Genomic DNA, 21,274 nt, shown 5'->3' with positions numbered 1-21,274 from the left:
AACTGTCTCTTGTGCCAATAGGTGGTGAGCACTCACATGAGATTTGCCTTGTTGTTGAGAGTGGTAGACGAATGACAGATGGGGATTCTCAAAATCATCAGTTCAGCACCATGTGGGAGGTGCATTCCCCAGACTGGGCCAGGCTGCAAACCCCAGGACATTGGTGGACTTTCCCCATGATGTCTTTGTGCCTCAGGGCTGATGTAGCTTGCTGCATTGCATCGGATGGTGTCCATTTCTGCCCAGTTACTAGGGGCGGTGCAGCATTACTGATGGTCTTGTCTCTGGAGTCCTTCAGTGTCATCTGGAGTCTTACTTTAGAACACTTGTATTCCTCCATTAGACTAGTGAGAGGTAGTTCCAGGACCCCTTTGCCATAGAGGCCGATGTTGCTTAGACATCGTGGGATGCTGAGCCATTTTTTCACATAAGAAATGATGGTTCGCTCCATCTTCTCCACGGTTGTTATGGGGACCTCTTAGACAGTGAGTGGCCACATTATCCGGGGGAGGAGTCCAAACTGTAGGCATGAGAGCTTCAGTTTCCCGGGCAGCAGGGTCTTGTTGATGTTCTGTAGACCATTGACGATTTCCTGCCTTTGTTGTTTCACCTGCTCTTTGTCCTTAAGGCTTGCGTTGTACCATCTGCCCAGGCTTTTGACAGGCTGCTCAGACACTGTCGGTATTGGGTCGTCACCGATGCAGAACTTTATGATTTTAAGCACCCCCTTAACTATGGAGATGCTTCGAGATTTGCTTGGCTTGATTTTCATCCGAGCCCACTTGATGTTCTCCTGCAGTTTTCCAAGTAGCCGCTTGGTACATGCTGCAGTAGTGGTCAGTGTTGTCATGTTGTCCATGTATGCCCTGATGGGTGGAAGACGCAGCCCAGCCTTAGTTCGTTCACCGCCCACCACCCATTTTGAGGCCCTGATGATGACTTCCATGGCCATTATGAAAGCCAAAGGTGAGACTGTGCAGCCTGCCATGATGCCTACCTCTAAGCGCTGCCATGTTGTAGTGAAGTCGGCTGTTGTGAAGCACAGTGGCAGGTCTTGGAAGTAGATCTTGACCAGTGTAGTGATGGGCTCTGGTACATGGAAAAAGTTGAAGGATTCCCAGAGGAGTTCATGGGAGATCATATGCATTGGCCAGGTTAGGAATGTAGATGGATGGGTGTGGCTATGGCCACAAAACTATATGTAAAGGGGGCTTTGGGAGCACAGGGGACTGCATTGAGATGATGTACCGTTTGGTCTAAAAGTGCACAGTAAACTGACTGTTTTTATCTGCATATAATTGTTGGATCATTTATTACAAACCAGCTCTCTACATGGTGTCAGAAGGTGGAAATGGCTCAAGGATTGAGACGGATTGATCCTATGGTATTTGATGTGAATGTCGTGGATAACTGGAAGAAGTTCGAAAAGGAATGGCAGATATACTGCAACGCAGGTTTAGCAGACAAAACAAAGAAAATCCAAGCGTACACTCTGCTAAATTTGGCTGGACCTGATGCAGTTGAAAAGTCAGAGGCTTTCGTCTTTGGAGCGGATGAGAACCAGGAAGACCCAGAGGTACTGTTACAAAAGTACAACAAATATGCCTCCCAGTAAAAAATGTAATTATGGACAGACACACGTTTAATACTACAGTCCAAAAGCCTGACGAGTCAATGCAGTTCTTTGTTTCAACTTTAGAGATTTTGTCTAAGAAGTGTGAGTTTGGCGCTCTGACAGACAAACTCATACGAGACCGCATTGTGTGTGGCATACAGAGCGATACAGTGCGTGAACAATTACTCTGTGAAAAAAATCTGACTTTAGAGTCTGCTATCAACCTCTGCATGCTGAATGAGCAATCTGAGAGGGGAACAAAAGAACTGAGGAGAGAGACAGAGGTGTGTGCCATTCAAGCCCCGTGCTGTTCAAATTGTGATGGTTCGCATCCTCCTGAGAGATCCAAATGCTTTGCTTTTAACACGCGCTGCAACAACTGTTGCAGGATAAATCACTTTGCTAAATAAATAAATCACGGTTGTCATGAAAACTCCCAACTACCTCATTCATATATACCATGTCTTACAAACCTTTTTCCCCATAATCCTACCAAGTTTGTTAAGGTTCAACCTCTGCACAGCCCCGTGAATGTCAACATTAAGTACAGCTTCTCCAAGACTTTGCTTCGATAGATTCAATCGAGAGGACACCTCCTGGTACAAAGTTCCTACGTCACTGTCAGCTGTCTTGTGAGTTTTTCTATGCTTAAGAACGCGGGCCCTGACTGATGGAATGGACTTAGTGCAACAGGTCATCTGGGGCGCAAAAGTTCCCATCTTCACTCCAACACCTGATCCACTCCCTACCATACACACCTCAACCCACACAACCCTTGATCTCAGCCTTCCCAGTTATTCCCTACGACCCTGGACCTCCGGCGCCAACCATCTGGGAAAATGTCCATGACCCCTTGGGCGGACGTTCTGAAGTGTCCCCCATTGGGCCAGAGGGGGGAGCCTTAAGAGGAAAGTCAAACTGGGACCCAGAAAAGGCTGGCATTTGAATGAACCTGCAGGCTGAGACTCATCCTGGACTTCAAAGAACCCAGAGCCGTGTGGTAAAACAATAAGTTACTCGGACTTCCTCTGGATGAGCAAGCCGTTGGCTCTCTGGAATGTTGCCATCTGGACACAACTAAGATAAGGGGAACTAGTCTCTTTGTCTGTGGTTGTGGGTGTGTGTGTTTTGGGGTCATAAAGGGTGAAATGTCTGGCCAAATGATGGGGCAACTGCGCGGGACAGTACCACAGTGCCCTTATGTGGGCCCCTCTGCCATTACACTTTTTATTTCTTTTCTGGATCTGGACTTTAAACCATCTGTTTATCCTATCTACAAACCCCGGAAAACCGTACAAACCATGCACATGTTTTCCTTGTATTATTGTATTATGCCTTATGTAATGATAACATGGATTGCATGTAAAATGGTTAAACAAAAGGGTATTTTCATGACAACTGCACCATAATATTACATCCAATTGATATGTTTGGTATGGACGTATTCAAGATAAATTCAAGCAATTGAATGAAATATGTTTCATACCAAATGTTTGAAAAAACATAGTTTTAGAAACTCAGGGAAAAACTACCACAATTGAATGTCCTCTCTGGTAATCATCTCCTTTTCCCAATTTCCCCACTAATTGTTTTAACAACCGCCTCCAAATGGTGGGGGCCGGAATTCCAGATTTGACTCGGCCAGGTTAATTTATGGCAATGCCGCCTAGACCAAACGCGGGATTTGGCTTAAAAGGAAGGGAGACAAAGCAATCGAGGAAGATCGTAATCGACTTCCCACACTACCAGACTCTGTGTTGTGTGTGTAGCTGGACAAGGAAGATCGTAAACGACTTCGCCATGTTGCACATACTCTGTGCTCTGTGTGTAGATAGACAAGGAAGATCGCAATCGACTTCCCACACTGCGCAGACTCTGTGATTTCGTGTGTAGGTAAACAGGCTGGGTTAGAACTTTTTACTCTGTATTTATGTTTTTTTAAACCGTACAATTGATTGTGAATTTGAAGCTAATGACCTACCTGTTCAATAAATTCTTCTTATTTTTAACTTGCGTGGTCTTCATGACTCTAATCCATTTTATCTTCTTTTCAGCCGAAATTCCGATTAAATACTCAGGGGGACAATTATGACTAGGACCTACTGATCAGGGGTCTAGTACAGCGAACGTCTTTAGTGGGGTTTTCAAGTTAGATAGGCGACCACGATCTGCCCGCTAACGGGATTGGTGGTATTGGTTCTGGTGTTTTGGCTTAAGAAGACCCATGGGCGTTGTATGCCGGTTCTTGTCAAATTCGCCTGAAGGAGCCCGATAGATACACACCATCCTGGGCTCATAACTATCGATGCACTATCCATGCAAGGAAGGCATGTATTATGGTGGTCAGCCTCCTACCCTCTGGATTCTTCACCGAACTGAGATTTAACAATAGTGCTAAACCCGGGAGCATATATTGAGGAATGATGGCGCAAGATAGAGTCGAGTGTAACCACTCCCAAGTTCGACGTATAGTTAAACCCAAATTTTAAATTATAATTTAATATGGAGTCAGATTATCACGAGGGTAAAACCTAGTAACTGTTACGCTTACTTGCTGTGGTCATGGATATATTTGATGTGTTGTTCCGCGCATTTGTGAATATTCTGATGCTCCCATTGGAATATTGACAGTCCAGCGACAGATCAGATATATCTCTGATGACAGCACAGCCCCGTTTGCGAACGGAGAGTAACCAGAATGCTACTGGTCCGTTTCAGGCCAGTCTTAAGCGGGATATGAAGCAGCGCCTTCATATCTGACCCGCGGCGACGGAACCAGTGCATTCTTAAGTATAATTGTGCCCTGTTCTTACGTACGGAGGAAAAATAACTAACATCTCCGTTTTTGACTCACACCAGCCAAAGGAAAACACGCGGTGCCTTCCCCTCCAGCTACAAACCCTCATTGGTCTTGCTGTGAGGTGTTTACATCTACATCCTCCACAAGGGCAAATTACTGACTTTAAAAAGATTTCATGCATATTCCAGGTGTTTAATGAAAAATTTATTGTGATTGTGGTGTCACCCAGTAGCTGATGTTTCTAATTAGCTAGATGGGTAGCCAAAATGGCCAGCTAGTACGCCTGCCATACACTCAAGTTAGCTAGCTAGCTACTGTGGCACTGCACTGGGCATGATGGTGCAGGTGGGGCGACACAGAAATACACAGGCCGGAGGTTTGGGGAAATATAGCCCAACAGGGCCTTTTATTTAACAAAAGTTGAAGACAAACAAAAAAAACCCTGTTCTCAAAAACCAAAGTTCTTTTCTAAACGAAACAAACTTCACAAAAACCTGGGTAATGTTGTCCAGGAGACAGCTTAGAAAGTCCCTCTTCAAGCTAAAAGAGAGATGCGGTCCTGCGTCTCAACCGGATTCTGAAACATAAATTAAAATCAAACATAAGGGTTAAAAGCTTCGCTGCAACCACAACAATCTTCCTTCAAAGAGGCCAGGGCCTCCTTTTATGCTCCCAGCTCATTTCCCTGGAGTGGCGGTAGCTGATTCTCATTGCTTTCAGGTGTATTGATTGCAAGTGAGGGAGTTGGAATTTCGGAATTTCCAGGTTGCCGCTCTCCAGGGTCCTGCAGCTGGGCTTCCCATCATGGGGCTGTGCCGGGTCCTGAACAGCTGGTCTGGTGGCAGGTTTGAGCTGACGCATTTTAGGCTGGGAGGGACACTGCGGGGCCATGCCCCGATCCACTCCACACTATATAGCTAACATTAGTTATCTTGTTATGGCATGATAAATGCACATGATTAGGAAAACAATGCAAAGATATCTATTTAGTTTTATTCAGTTGCTGAATCTCTGGCACCGTTGCTGTGGAATTATTGATTTGTACCTCATACTCCAGCAGCAAGGACAAAGTTATTTTCCATTTAATTCTCTCTGGAGAATTCTCAGTGGAGAAAAAAAATACATTTATTTTGCAGTCACTCCTTTATGTTTTTAGCTGAAGGCATGCTCTCCTGTGTAATGATATATGCATGACTGTGATCTGCACCTCATAAGACTCTCCATAAGGAGCTACATTGTCAAATTCCTGTCCTAGGCAGGGCATCCCCAATACCTTATATTGGAATATAGTACAATATTCTCACAACAACAGGCTCTCTAATGCTGTGGAGGGCATTTTCCTGGCATGGTTTGGGTCCACTTGTCCCCTCAGAGGGAAGGGTCATTGCAAATCAATACCAAGTGGTTCCTTCCAGGATGACAATGCCCCCAACTGCACAGCACAAAGGGTCACTGAATGGTTTGATAAGTATGGAAATGATGTGAAGCATATGCTATGGCCTTCGCAATCACCAGATCTCACCCCAGTTGAACCCCTATGGGAGATTTTGGACTGATATGTTAGACAGCTCTCTCCACTCTCTCTCTGTATAAATGTCATATCACACCCATCCTATATTCCATATCCTTCGATTGCCATTTTAAATTGCAGTGGGTGAATTGCAGCATGCCTTCAGTTTTTAGTCAGCTGCGTATTTGCACGGGTTTCCGAAGCACCGTACTAACATGAGATTTGGTGCGCATTAAGTTTTGGAATGTCTTGATTGACTGTAGAGCGCAGTGAGTGCTGTATCAGCTGAACCCCAGCAAGCAGAAAGACTCCTGCTAGTCCTGAAGTTTACCTGTTTGTTTTACCCCCCATTGTGCGCACACACCTCAGCGGATTTTTAAGGTGTATCCACCAATTCTGTAGTAAGCACAGCGAAAGTAGAGAATTGAAATGTTTTAATATTTGACTTGGGATCATTTTTTAGTGATGGTACTGATTACAACACAGAGCCCATGTAAACAAGACAGTGCATTAAACTGCATTAAAAATAACACTTTCAAATTTTCTTATGAATAAACTTGCAAAATTAATGTTTCCTTGTTTTAGGTCCTAAATGATGTATTCATATAACTTCAAGATTGGAGTACTAACTCAATAACTAACAAAAATTGTGTGCTTTCCAAAATTATTTGCCTCTGTACTACCATTAGAACATCATGTGGAACTGACAATTAGATAAGTTGTATTTGGTCAAAATACGTCTATCCACACAGCAGTTAATACTGGTGACTTGACTGAATATAATTATTCAGTTATCAGTAGGCTATACACCAGTTACCTGGTTAATAGCACTTGCACCCAACGTACGCACTGCAAAGATGACATGCTGATTAGAAAAACGATTTGCAATCCGAAACGTACAATTCATTGTTCATCAATCAACTGAATAATGCCTAACAGCTTTTTAGCAATGGTATATTGAATTTCATTGGTAATTTCATCATTAGTTAAGTCTCTTAAATGACAAGGTTATCCTTAAAAAAATGATACAAATACATTTTGAGGTAGTGCAATCTAACTTAAATATTTATTTGTGTAACGGTATGGGTAGAGGGGACCCAAACGCAGAGGGGAAAAAAAAAAACACGAACTCAAAAGGGAAAATTAACAAAGATTTTACTCACAAAAAGGGCAAACAACCAGGGAACAGACAAGGGCACGAAGGCCAAAACAAACTCAAAAAATATCGAAATAAAACAGAAAACAAGTCGAACTCACAAACACAGACAGGGCAGAACACGGGAAGGCAGAGCACAAGAAAAGGTCAAACAAAACACAGGCAGGTAGATATGGTGAAACAAACAGATGTCGGGAACAAACACAAACAATATCTAATGAAACAACAGGAACTCAAAAACACAGGCAGGACAGAGTACAAGTAAGTGGAACAAACACAAACAGGTCACAAACACAGGCAGGTACAAAGGGTCTAAAACATACGCAAGTTGGGAACAAACACAAGCAGGCAGGTACATGTACGTCAGGTAACAAACACAGGCAGGTACATACGGTTTTCAAACAGATTTCAGGAACAAACACAAGAAGGCAGGTACATGAAAGTCAGGAGACAAACACAAGGAACCAGCACCCGAGTCAAGGGAACAGAGAACTTAAATAGACAGGGGTAACAAGACACAGGTGAACTCAAAAAACAATCAAACCAGAAGGAGGGGATAAGATGGGATAACGAGACAATGAAACAATCATACAATTAACAGGGGGGGAGCAGGACACAAAACAGAAGTGCCGCCATCTGGCGGCCCAACAGGGGAAACACAGACAGGAAAACAGGACCATGACAGTACCCCCCCCCCAAGGGACGGCTCCTGACGTCCCAGGAGGCCGACCCGGGGAGGGAGTCAACAGAGGGTGGGGGCTAGAGACAGGACTCAGACAGGAACAGGGACTGGACACAGAACTGGGGCAGGAACAGGACTGGACTGGACAAGACTCAGGGCTGGACTGGACAGGAACAAGACAAGAACAAGACTCGGGGCTGGACTGGGCAGGACAGGAACAAAACAAGAACAAGACTCGGGGCTGGAGGGGAACTCGGGGCTGGACGCAGGACTCAGGGCAGAAACAGGACTGGACAGGAACAGGACTGGACACAGGACTCAGGGCAGAAACAGGACGGGACAGGAACAGGACGGGACTCGGGACTGGAACGGGACGCAGGAATCGGGACTGGACTCGGACGGGGGAACAGGAGGACGGGGGAAAACAGAACAGGAAAACTTGGGACAAAACTCAGGAACTAGGAAAACAGGGCGACACGGGGAGACTCAGGGCTGGGCAGGAACCGGGCGACACGGGGAGACTCAGGGCTGGGCAGGACCCGGGCGACACGGGGAGACTCAGGGCTCGCACTCGGGCGACACGGGGGAAACTCAGGGCCCGCACATCGGGCGACTCGGGGGAAACTCAGGGCCCGCACATCGGGCGACTCGGGGGAAACTCAGGGCCCGCACATCGGGCGACTCGGGGGAAACTCAGGGCCCGCACATCGGGCGACTCGGGGGAAACTCAGGGCCCGCACATCGGGCGACTCGGGGGAAACTCAGGGCCCGCACATCGGGCGACACGGGGGAAACTCAGGGCCCGCACATCGGGCGACACGGGGGAAACTCAGGGCCCGCACTCCGGGCGACACGGGGGAAACTCAGGGCCCGCACTCCGGGCGACACGGGGAAATTCAGGGCCCGCACTCCGGGCGACACGGGGAAATTCAGGGCCCGCACTCCGGGCGACACGGGGAAATTCAGGGCCCGCACTCCGGGCGACACGGGGAAATTCAGGGCCCGCACTCCGGGCGACACGGGGAAATTCAGGGCCCGCACTCCGGGCGACACGGGGAAATTCAGGGCCCGCACTCTGGGCGACACGGGGAAATTCAGGGCCCGCACTCTGGGCGACACGGGGAAATTCAGGGCCCGCACTCGGGCGACACGGGGAAATTCAGGGCCCGCACTCCGGGCGACACGGGGAAATTCAGGGCCCGCACTCCGGGCGACACGGGGAAATTCAGGGCCCGCACTCCGGGCGACACGGGGAAATTCAGGGCCCGCACTCGGGCGACACGGGGAAATTCAGGGCCCGCACTCGGGCGACACGGGGAAATTCAGGGCCCGCACTCGGGCGACACGGGGACTCAGGAAACCAGGGGGGACTCAGGAAACCAGGGGGGACTAGGACAGGGGCAAGGCAGACATACAGGACAGGACTGAGACGGGGCACGACAACACTGGACTGGGTTGGACAAGACTGAGGGGGAAACAGACTGCCAGATACTGGCACAATAGGGAGACCTACAAGGACAGACACAGGGACAAGCAGGCGGGGAGGCACACGGCGACACCGACGGACACACAAAGGGACAGGCAGACAGGGAAGGCGAGGGGGGAGCCCAACAACTGACATAGGGACTGACACACAGGCAAACAAGACAAAACACACGCGGACTGGCACACTGACAGACAGGCAGACAGGCGGGCAAACACGTTGGCCGATGGGCTGACGGCTTGGGGGGCAGACAAACAGGCCAACAAACTGGCTGACACACATACGGGTAGACCAACAGACAAACAGGCGGGCAGACAATTAGACAGGGGGGCCGGGGAACACACGGACACACGGTTGGGAGGACGAACACCAAAGGGAGAATGGACACCAGGGGGAGCGACGAGACCGGGGGAGGGACGACCACTGGGGGGAGCGACGAGACCGGGGGAGGGACGACCACTGGGGGGAGGACGGACTCCGGGGAAGAGACGACCACTGGGGGGAGCGACGACACCAGGGGAAGGACGAGCGCCAGGGGAAGCACGAACGCCAGGGGGCAAGGTGTGAACACTAGGGGGAGCGAGAACACTAGGGGAAGAACGGACACTGAGGGGCGTGAGAACACTAGGGGAAGCACGAACGTTAGGGGGAGCGTGAACACCAGGGGGAGCGTGAACACCAGGGGGAGCGCGAGCGCCAGGGGAAGCACGAACGCCAGGGGGCAAGGTGTGAACACTAGGGGGAGCGAGAACACTAGGGGAAGAACGGACACTGGGGGGCGTGAGAACACTAGGGGGAGCGAGAACACTAGGGGAAGAACGGACACTGGGGGGCGTGAGAACACTAGGGGAAGCACGAACACCAAGGGGAGCAAGAACGCCAGGGGAAGCACGAACGCCAGGGGGAGCACGAACGCCAGGGGAAGCACGAACGCCAGGGGGAGCACGAACGCCAGGGGGCAAGGCAGGTGGCTTAGCCTGCGGGGCGGCCAGAGCAGTCTGCGGCGGCCCCTGCGGGACAACAGATGGGACCGTTGTCCTCTCCGGGGCTCTGGACGGCTCCGGAGGCCCCCCCGGGACTCGAGGCGGCTGCGGAGGCCCCCCTGGGGCTTGAGGCGGCTCCGGAGGCCCCCCCGGGGCTCGAGGCACAAGTAAAGCCCGAAACTTGGGTGTAGCAGGCAGCCTCCGCGGAAGGGTCAGAGCAGGCGGGGCCTCCGGGGCTGGAGGCGGCTCTGGGGGCCTCTCCGGGGCTCGAGGCGGCTCTGGGGGCCTCTCCGGGGCTGGAGGCGGCTCTGGGGGCCTCTCCGGGGCTCGAGGCGGCTCTGGGGGCCTCTCCGGGGCTCGAGGCGGCTCTGGGGGCCTCTCCGGGGCTCGAGGCGGCTCTGGGGGCCTCTCCGGGGCTCGAGGCGGCTCTGGGGGCCTCTCCGGGGCTCGAGGCGGCTCTGGGGGCCTCTCCGGGGCTCGAGGCGGCTCTGGGGGCCTCTCCGGGGCTCGAGGCGGCTCTGGGGGCCTCTCCGGGGCTCGAGGCGGATCTGGGAGCCTCTCCGGGGCTCGAGGCGGATCTGGGAGCCTCTCCGGGGCTCCAGGTGGCTCTGGGGGCCCCTCCGGGACTTGGGGCAGAGCAGGCCGTGATGGCCGCTCCGGGACTTGAGGCAGAGCAGGCCGTGAAGGCCGCTCCGGGACTTGAGGCAGAGCAGGCCGTGAAGGCCGCTCCGGGACTTGAGGCAGAGCAGGCCGTGAAGGCCGCTCCGGGACTTGAGGCAGAGCAGGCCGTGAAGGCCGCTCCGGGACTTGAGGCAGAGCAGGCCGTGAAGGCCGCTCCGGGACTTGAGGCAGAGCAGGCCGTGAAGGCCGCTCCGGGACTTGAGGCAGAGCAGGCCGTGAAGGCCGCTCCGGGACTCGGGGCAGAGCAGGCCGTGAAGGCCGCTCCGGGACTCGGGGCAGAGCAGGCCGTGAAGGTCCCTCCGGCACTCGGGGCAGAGCAGGCCGTGAAGGTCCCTCCGGCACTCGGGGCAGAGCAGGCCGTGAAGGTCCCTCCGGCACTCGGGGCAGAGCAGGCCGTGAAGGTCCCTCCGGCACTCGGGGCAGAGCAGGCCGTGAAGGTCCCTCCGGCACTCGGGGCAGAGCAGGCCGTGAAGGCCCCCCCGGGACTTGGGGTGGAGCAGGCGACAGGAACACAGACCACAGCTGTAGGGAACCCGGCTGGGCAGCCGGACGGGACCGGCGGGACCCCCGCGGGCCGGACTCCGGAAAAATGGCAAGCCGAGACCCCTCAAAAGGGTCAGGATCCGCCTGCTGATCAGCTGGAGGTCCGGCCGACCGGGAGGCAGCCCGACCACGGCGCCTCCGCGACCGCCCGCCCGGGCACTGGGAGGCTCAAGCTCCCACCACCCCGATGGCATGTTAAACAATAAAAAATAAATAAATTAAAAAAAAAAAAAAAAAAAAAAAAAAAAAAAACTCTGCTGGGTCCCACACTGGCTGGTTCCTTCTGTAACGGTATGGGTAGAGGGGACCCAAACGCAGAGGGGGAAAAAAAAAAACACGAATTCAAAAGGGAAAATTAACAAAGATTTTACTCACAAAAAGGGCAAACAACCAGGGAACAGACAAGGGCACGAAGGCCAAAACAAACTCAAAAAATATCGAAATAAAACAGAAAACAAGTCGAACTCACAAACACGGGCAGGGCAGAACACAGACAGGGCAGAACACGGGAAGGCAGAGCACAAGAAAAGGTCAAACAAAACACAGGCAGGTAGATATGATGAAACAAACAGATGTCGGGAACAAACACAAACAATATCTAATGAAACAACAGGAACTCAAAAACACAGGCAGGACAGAGTACAAGTAAGTGGAACAAACACAAACAGGTCACAAACACAGGCAGGTACAAAGGGTCTAAAACATACGCAAGTTGGGAACAAACACAAGCAGGCAGGTACATGTACGTCAGGTAACAAACACAGGCAGGTACATACGGTTTTCAAACAGATTTCAGGAACAAACACAAGAAGGCAGGTACATGAAAGTCAGGAGACAAACACAAGGAACCAGCACCCGAGTCAAGGGAACAGAGAACTTAAATAGACAGGGGTAACAAGACACAGGTGAACTCAAAAAACAATCAAACCAGAAGGAGGGGATAAGACAAGTGGGAACAATGATGGGATAACGAGACAATGAAACAATCATACAATTAACAGGGGGGGAGCAGGACACAAAACAGAAGTGCCGCCATCTGGCGGCCCAACAGGGGAAACACAGACAGGAAAACAGGACCATGACAATTTGAGCTTTTTAGTTGTATAGTTTTTAAAATACCAATTTAATGGAACAGTTCTGAATTTAACCAAGGACAACTATTTTGAAGACACAGACAATAATGCCATTTACAGCTTTTTAATTTTAAAAATATTTTTTGACATGTTTTCAATACAACAAAATGTATTTATAAGAATCATTCCTGGTAAAAGTACTAGCCAGTTGCAGCTGCATGGTGAGGATGAAGTAGGCTATAGGCTAAAGACTTGTGAACTTCGATTATTTTCTGTGTGAACAGTCCTTTGTCTTTTGTAAAACCAGGCCACCAGCAGGTTTACAAAATACGCAACTTCAGTATGCCCTAGGTGGTGTTTTAAAGCACACTGCAATTGAGATTAGCATGGGACTAACAACTTTGAGAGCGCATTGCAAATGGCTATTTAGTCTTGATCTACATTTGGAAAATATGGAAAGTCTCGAGAAAATCTTGTGCTGCTTCCTTCTAAATTTATTGTTGTATTTTATGTGTACATTTGGTACACTTGTAGAAGAGGGCACCTGCTCTTAATGTGTCCCCGAGTTTAAAGGAAGGTTAAATGTGTGTATGCATTGCTGAGGAACTGAAACATTATTTGGGGTAGAGGAGAACTATCTCACTTGGATGGGGGTGGGAGAGCAGCTGATCATTTGGCTAGTCCGATTTGAGAATCGCTTAACATCATACAGCTCAAGCTTCTACTCCCACAAATCAGCCAGCAATTCTTCCCTTGTTTGTCCAAAATCCCACCCGATTTATAAGGGTCTACTGGGTGCCCATTATCAGCATATGACTGGTGGATTTCGTAACACCTTTTGACAATTTCAATCATGGATTTTTGGACTATTGGGTGACAATCCTACCATAGGTAGCTAGATGGTAAGACATTTCATTTAGACAAATAATACATTTGGAAAACTACAGGAAACTAAAGTTTCATTTCAGTTGGCATGGAAAAATAGTAAGTTACATTAGTTTTGTGTTACGCCACATTTTTATCGGGTTTGTTAGAAATCATGGTACACTGCTTAAATGGACGCCAGCAACAACCAAAGGCAATTGAACATGTTTGACCAATAAAAACCAACAGCAACAGGCACTGTGCACCAAGCTGATGTGCAAGCGGTCTAGAACAGAGCTAGGCTACTCTTCATCTAAAAGAAAGCACGGTTCTAAACCTCACTATCTGGGCAGATTAAAAGGAGTGAGTCTTCCGGCAAACTTCTTCCTGCTCTGGCCTAACCATCTAAAAACGTGTTAAAACAAGAAAACTGCCTGACCAGCTGCAACCTACAACAGAAAAACAAAGCATAAACAGAAAACTTAATATGGTAGCAGCAAAGTGCAACACAAAAGCAAAGCAAGTCTTAAAAAGGAGTCTGAGTCAAAAATGTGTATCTCTCCCCCCAAAGGAATCTCTCAAAAAGCCCCTTCAGCTGAGGTGTCTTTAGGCTTTATCCAGTTGACTGTTAAGTGGACACAGGTGCACATCTTTAAGCATTCAAGCCTGAACCAGCTCCACCTACAGGGTTGAGACATGCACCCAGACTCACAGAGCAAGGATACGTAACAGTGATAATGAAGACATCAGGACTTTTTTGGTCATTCTCAATAAGGTGATATATCTGGTTTATGTCCTTGGCCTATTGGGAATACATTACATTCATTTGGCAGACGTTTTTATCCTAAGCGACGTACCAGTAGTGCAAGGACACAAGAACAAGTATAAACACAGGTCAAATGAAGTACAATTCCATTATCAAGCACTGGCTATATACACAAGCAAGACCAGTGAATAGAAAAGTTGGATGCTAATTAGATTAATTATAATCAAACATAACTTTCTTTTTAGCAGTCCTTTAGCCAACAACCAAATGAAATTCATCGAAATAACCACTACAACATTAATTATATTGCTATTATAGTGCAATACTGCGGACAAAAAATAAGCTCAAATCTAACGTGAGTGAGTTAGCTACCCTGGAGACAAATAGCCAGCCTGATATAATTAGCATGTGCAACCTGTCACAGCTAATAACCTTTATCATTAGGAAATAAACACAGAGATTGCACTCACTGAAAAAAAAATTACATTCAAACAATTCGAAAAGCGGTTAGTACAGTTAAAAGCTGAACAAGACGACATTGTCACTATCTTGCATTAAATGGAATTAGCGCAAAAAGAACTTCAGAGCAAATAGTGGTATTTTATAAACTTCTTTAGCCACTGACGTGATGTTTGGCCTATCACAGCCCACAGGCAGATTTATTGCACTTACTGAGCGAATTGAACTATGAGAACAGCCAATAAAGAATAAATAAATAGAAAAAATGCAGAAAATTATGTTAAATCTGTTTAATAAATTAGTGTTGTGTATTATTTTATGTTCATCCAGTCGTCATCTTTGTAATTGGCATGTTTGTTATCTTCATCATCACCACTTCACCTTAAACAGCACAATAGCATCATCTCAAAAATAATTTAAGAGCAAATTATATGTATGAAGCTATTCTTATTATTAATTTATGTTGGCCTGTTTATTTTTCATATCATTGTATTTTCGTCAACATCAGAAATACTGCAACTAATAATATATTTCATAACAGTAGGCTATTAGTTGCAATATCAAAATTGCAATGTAGTCAAAATATTTTAGTGTGGTGGAATCAGCATAATGTCTTAATCTAAGAGCAACATACTGTATGTTAGCTTTATTATTTATTATTAATTCGTCACAATTCATCACTATGAAAAATGGGCACAAGTCAGTTGTGACAAGGTAACATTATTATCGGTAATATTAATAGTAATAATATCAAAATAACAATATAATGTGCTAACATCAGCCTGCCCAGGGACAACAGATGGAAATTAGCGATCTAGCTAAATCTGGCACATTTACATCACATAATAGTGATGTTGATCAATGTGTATTGTCCCTGTCAGATAAATAAATAAATAAATAATCAAAACAGTAATGGTGGTGGATTCATGTAATCCGAGGTCAAGATTTAATGCTCAACGTATTCTGATACAGCGGTTCTGTGCAGGCAACACTGAGTTCAACCCTTTTCATTATCGCTGAGTCAATAACAGCCTCATACTCATTCATGGGCAGGTGTGCTCCGTGCTAGTCTAAGCAGTCGCGTGCTGTGACGTAAAACCATGCGGACCAAATTGGAGTGAAATAAATCTTATATCTTCTTCTGTGGGAGTAATTAGTTCAGTGTGAAGAAATTTGAGAGCTAAAAAGTTATTTTCAAAATAATTTAATTTGGCCAAGGTAAATTTGTAGTTTTGAATGGGCTTCAGTGGGGAAATTGGCTTTTTGGCACCAGAGGCTTACTAAACTGCAATACCTTGAGTAATCACTGGAGTTTCCGCTTCTCATGTCTCTGTTATGCATGATTGCAATTTCTTTTCTGTTTTGTGTGACACAAGTTTAATTTTTATTATCATTAATATTGTTGTTGTTGTTGGTGTTGTTAGGCTGTTCTACATTGCATGAAGGTTTTTACACTTGCTAATTTTGTTAACAAATGATGCAGTAAACTGGTGAATGGTCCAGAACATTTCATCTCACCGTGCTTGACGAAAAACCAGACATGTACATAGTTTAATAGCCGATACAGCTCCATATATGAGGTGCCGGTACAGTGAGGACTGAGTAAAATGTGTTATCATTCTGAATCAAGTACCTAACATCATCATTTAAGGTTCAACACTGAATACTGAACACAAGTGTATCACCAATTAAAACTTCTCATTTGTCTAGCATATAAAATGTATTTACTTGATTTAATTTTTGGATAAATTGCCAAATTTCTTGATAGGCAGAACAACCAGTTGGATCAGCCTTTATCAAAATGTACAACTCATATCCAGATTAAAATGAAGAAATTTACTAAATCACAACAAATTAGTCAACGTCTAATCTGAGGACAAAGGCAACGTATGTTACAAACAGGGACAAGATGCAGTAACATAAGAAATGAATGATGGAAAATACCAAACCGATTTCTCTCAAATTAGTCCCAAGAAACCCTGCCCCCATCAAACACCAAGCAGCACAAGCCCTGATGTAAGGTTCAGATTCCCCAGATGGAAACAGCAGATAAAAATCCCTGAATTTCCACTGCAAGAGAAGTTAATTGGCTGACGTTAAGCACCCAAATATTGTCAAAGTAAAAAAATAAAGATATGTTCCTATGAGTCCTATAAGAAGGAGGGGGCATGTCACTGAAATTCAGATGAAATTAAGGAACAGTCGAGTTCTGCTATTGTTTCTGATTTTCAATATTTCTTACAGTGTTGTGTCTTGGGGGCATAGCTCAGTGGTAGAACATTTGACTGCAGATCAAGAAGTCCCCAGTTCAAATCTGGGTGCCGCCTGTAAACATCCATAAGAACCAAGCTTTTATGCTTTTATAGCAACGATGCAGCCTCAGAGTCATGGAACTCATCTGACAAAAACATATAACCTTGCACACACCAGAGGTTCAGATTCCCCAGATAGCAACAGCAGATAAAAATCCCTGAATGTCCACTGCAAGAGATGTTAATTGGCTGATGTTAAACATTCAAACATTGTAAATTAAAAAAATTAAAAAAAAACATGTTCTTATGAGGGGACATGTCACTGAAATTAAGAAACAATTGAATTCTGCTATTGTGTCTGATTTCCAATATTTCTTCCAGTGTAGTGTCTTGGGGATATAGCTCAGTGGTACAGCATTTGACTACAGATCAAGTGGTCCCCAGTTTAAAACTTGGTGCCCCCTGTAAACATCTTCAGGAACTAAGCTTTTATACCATGGACACTTAACAGCCACGATGCAGCCTCACAGACATGGGACTCATCCAATTTCGGAGCAGTAACCATCACAGCCAATCGATCCACTTCTCTCATAAAAAGTTGTACCTTAATGTTCAGCTACACACATTGGTTTTTTCAGTGTGATGGGCCTACTGAATCCCTATAGTTTTTTTTGAGAGAAAAGTAGCAATGAATAATATGACAACTGTGTAACTGAAGGGGAGAATATTTTGTTGGTGAATTGTAGTAGATAAATATATTTTTTATTTTAAAAAAATAGAGAGATAACTAGTAAACCTTTAGTTTTAGTTGTGTAGTACAATATGCTGTATTCATATTTCAGATCATGCGCCTGTGGCTTTATAATTGTTTATTTCTAAACCTAAGAGGTACCACTGGCAGTGTAAAATGTGCAGTGTATGCCTTCTGATATGTTGTCGGACAAGCAAGGATTAATTAAGAATATGTTTCTTTTCTGAATCCAGCCGTTCCAACAGTCAATGTCCTTGTTAAAATGTTCAGCACTCTGAATACTGACCAAGTGATAGTGTGCTAGAACCCCTCATTTAACCTACATGTAAAATATATTTTATGTTATTTAATTTAATAATTATTTAAAATGAGAATTATCAATTAAATCGCCAAATTCATTGATAGGTCTGTCTACAGTGCACTGGTGGAAAAGTTATTAATACTAGTAATAGTATTTTTTTTCATTCGTAAATACTTTTAGACTGTAGCACTGTATAAAAGATTAGATTAGATTAGATTCAACTTTATTGTCATTGCACAGAGTACACGTACTGAGACAACAAAATGCTGTTAGCATCTAACCAGAAGTGCAAAAGAAGCAGTAAAGTGCAGTAAGGTGTATGTACATATGTATAATATAAATATAGAATATGGAATATGAAAAGCTAAGGTATATACAGTATGAAAGTGAATAAATATGAATACAGTATGATAAATATGAATACAAAATGGTATAAACAGTATAGACAGTTATAAACAGTATAGACAGTGGATAGATATAAATATGTTAAATATGTTATCAGCAAGGTGCGGCAGTGCAAAGTTCAATCATTGGAGTAAGTTGAGTGGATTGATCCACTTGCGTGCATAGATCCTGCTCAGTGCAGCACTCACGTCGGTGGGGGCTAGTGTAAGGGGCTGGTGGTCTGCAGGGAGTACAGCCTTGATAGCCGCCTCCTGGTTATCCCTGTCAAAGCGAGCGTAAAAGTTATTAAGCTCATCAGGGAGGGAGGTTTCGCTGGTTGGGGGGGAGGTGTAGGTGGGTTTGTAGTCTGTGAAGGCCTGGATGCCCTGCCACATGCATCAGGGGTTGGAGTTGCTAGTGAAGTGCTCCTCAATCCTTAGCTTGTGGCTGTGCTTGGCCCTCTTGATGCCCCTTTTCAGGTTAGCCCTGGCTGAACTGTAGGCCTGCACGTCACCTGATCTAAAAGCAGTGTCGCGAAAAACATTTTGAAGGATTAAAGAAACAAACAAGATTGCACAATAAAACTTATAGATTGATATTATATGCAAATTGACACTTAATATATGGCAGTTTTATGCATAAATGGATGGATGGACTGCATTTATATAGCGCTTTTATCCAAAGCGCTTTACAATTGATGCCTCTCATTCGCCAGAGCAGTTAGGGGTTAGGGGTCTTGCTCAAGGACACTTCGACATGCCCAGGGCGGGGTTTGAACCGGCAACCCTCCGACTGCCAGACAATCGGTCTTACCTCCTGAGCTATGTCGCCTAACAAACTGTAAAATTATTCGTTTTATGCCTCTGACATCTTTAGTTAACTTTTTAACCACGATTAGTTTCGTGCTTTTTAAAAATGCGTGATTTGCAGTGTTCTCGGTTGTGTTCAAACCTATTTTTATACGGTCTATGGCTAATTCTTGGTTACTCTTTTTTCAATTCTTGGTAGCCAGAGGCCAATGCGCTATAGCCTCATCACGGTACGCACGCATACAGCACTCTGTTCCGTATTAATGCTAGAGGAGATGTAGGCTACAGATTAACAGTGTGTTGCTGAAGTGGGTAGTAGAGCATCAATCCCTTTTTCAAACGAGTGAAAATGAAATGCAAATAGTTATACACATAATTGCATTTGAGAAATATAGGCATAGTTTGCTTTGCAAGATAGTTGGCTAGTACCAGCTAAAGTTAGTAGCCATCCCTCAATCCGGTTGTTTAGCCTTCTGGCCCGCTAGCTAGTCGTGATTTGTGATAGCATAGCATCCTATTTAATATTGGTAAAGGAGAGCAGTGTGAATCTTATGGCAGTGAGCTGATAGTCTTTACCGCCACTATCACAGATTATAGTTAGCAAAACTCCAGGTCAAGATGCAGAGGGAAATCTCGTCCTTTAAAAAAACGACAGAAAGCACCAGCCCTGTCCTCAGTCAGGGGGTTGATAGTGCAAGAGGTAGGTTATTTTACGTGAGATTTATAGTGATAGGCTATTTGTCCTTAATTGAAATGTATGCAGATTTAATTGTGTGTAGGTGTGGTTACAGGTTATATGTACTTAGGTTAGTGGTGATGATGGAGCTTTCAAGGAGGCTGAGCAGTTTTAAAAATATATTACTACTGCTCAGTCTGAGCTTTTATTGGCAATGGAGCAGACACTGCTACGTGGTGTCAGCATAGTCTCATCTGTACTCTTGCTGCTTCCTATGCATTGTGCTTGAAAATACAACTATTACCATGTTGGCAGGTTCCTTTAATCTGTGGCTTTATTATCTATGCTCTCTAAATTAATTTGCATTGTGGATATAGTCTTTTTATGTGAATTTATGCCCCTTAAAATGTTTGGGTGAAGCAGACAAGATTTAGATCTTTTTCAAGAAAAGTGGTAGTGTAGAAGCTAGTGTAGAAGTGAGTGAATAAGTGAGTGTTATTTTCAATAACCATAACAGCACAAATAATTGACATGAAAATCTCTAAATAAATATACAGTATTTACCCTAATATAAAGTGGGAGATTACTGAGCTACAAAAACTGATTTAGTGATGTTTTAAAATAATCCCACCAAAGTCTTTGAATATATATGTCAAATGGCAGAAAATTGTGTCATTATTTTCATTTTTTTTCTGGGGAAGGACCCCCATGCCCCCCCCCCCCAGAAGTTTGGCTTGCATGACGCCCCTGAAGCCATTCATGGGTCTCATATTAACAGCCCAGGCTGCTTAGTGTCCACACTGTCAGTGTTACCAGCACACTTTTAACAGCACAGGCTACTTAGAGTCCACACTGCTGGTGTTAACAGCACACTTTTAACAGCACAGGCTGCTGCTGCTTAGTGTCCACACTGCTGGTGTTAACAGCACACTTTTAACAGCACAGGCTGCTGCTGCTTAGAGTCCACACTGCTGGTGTTAACAGCACACTTTTAACAGCACAGGCTGCTGCTGCTTAGAGTCCACACTGCCCGTGTTAACAGCACACTTTTAACAGCACAAGCTTCTGCTGCTTAGTGTCCACACTGCTGGTGTTAACAGCACTTTCACACATTTTTGTGTTAGTTAGTGGGTTGTCATTGTGATAGGAATCACATGAAGCCAAGCCAGATCATTGGTAAAGGACATGTTCTTCCCCCAGATTGCTCCCCTTTGAGGAATCTTTTCTCACCAGCATTTGAGTCTTTTTTTTTTGCACAGGGGATTTTTTTTATTTATTTATTTTATTTTTTTAACCTTACTTTCTCACTTTTTGGGGGTTCCCAAAAAAAACTGGAAGGTTTTTTTCCCAAATTTTCCTTTTAGTTTTTGTTTCCTCTATTCTACATGTTATTGCTTATATATTATTGGTTCTTTTGCAATCCTGGTGACTGTTCCTTGTTATACCGGTAAATGTATTTCAGCTGAATATACTGACTTTTCAAATA

At 45.7% G+C, this 21,274-nt stretch overlaps 1 non-coding gene across 1 annotated transcript; it reads left to right on the top strand.

Moving 5' to 3' along the window:
* The first annotated feature begins 16,870 nt into the window (after nt 1-16,870).
* On the top strand, nt 16,871-16,942 carry trnac-gca. Its single transcript has one exon. It is a non-coding gene; the product is annotated as a tRNA-Cys (tRNA).
* The last annotated feature ends 4,332 nt before the right edge of the window (nt 16,943-21,274 follow it).

Source organism: Anguilla anguilla, chromosome 17 (genome assembly GCF_013347855.1).
Source record: "Anguilla anguilla isolate fAngAng1 chromosome 17, fAngAng1.pri, whole genome shotgun sequence".
NCBI classification, from domain to species: domain Eukaryota; kingdom Metazoa; phylum Chordata; class Actinopteri; order Anguilliformes; family Anguillidae; genus Anguilla; species Anguilla anguilla.
The sequence above is the reverse complement of the archived record's forward strand: the minus strand, read 5'-3'. Positions and strand labels throughout refer to the sequence as shown.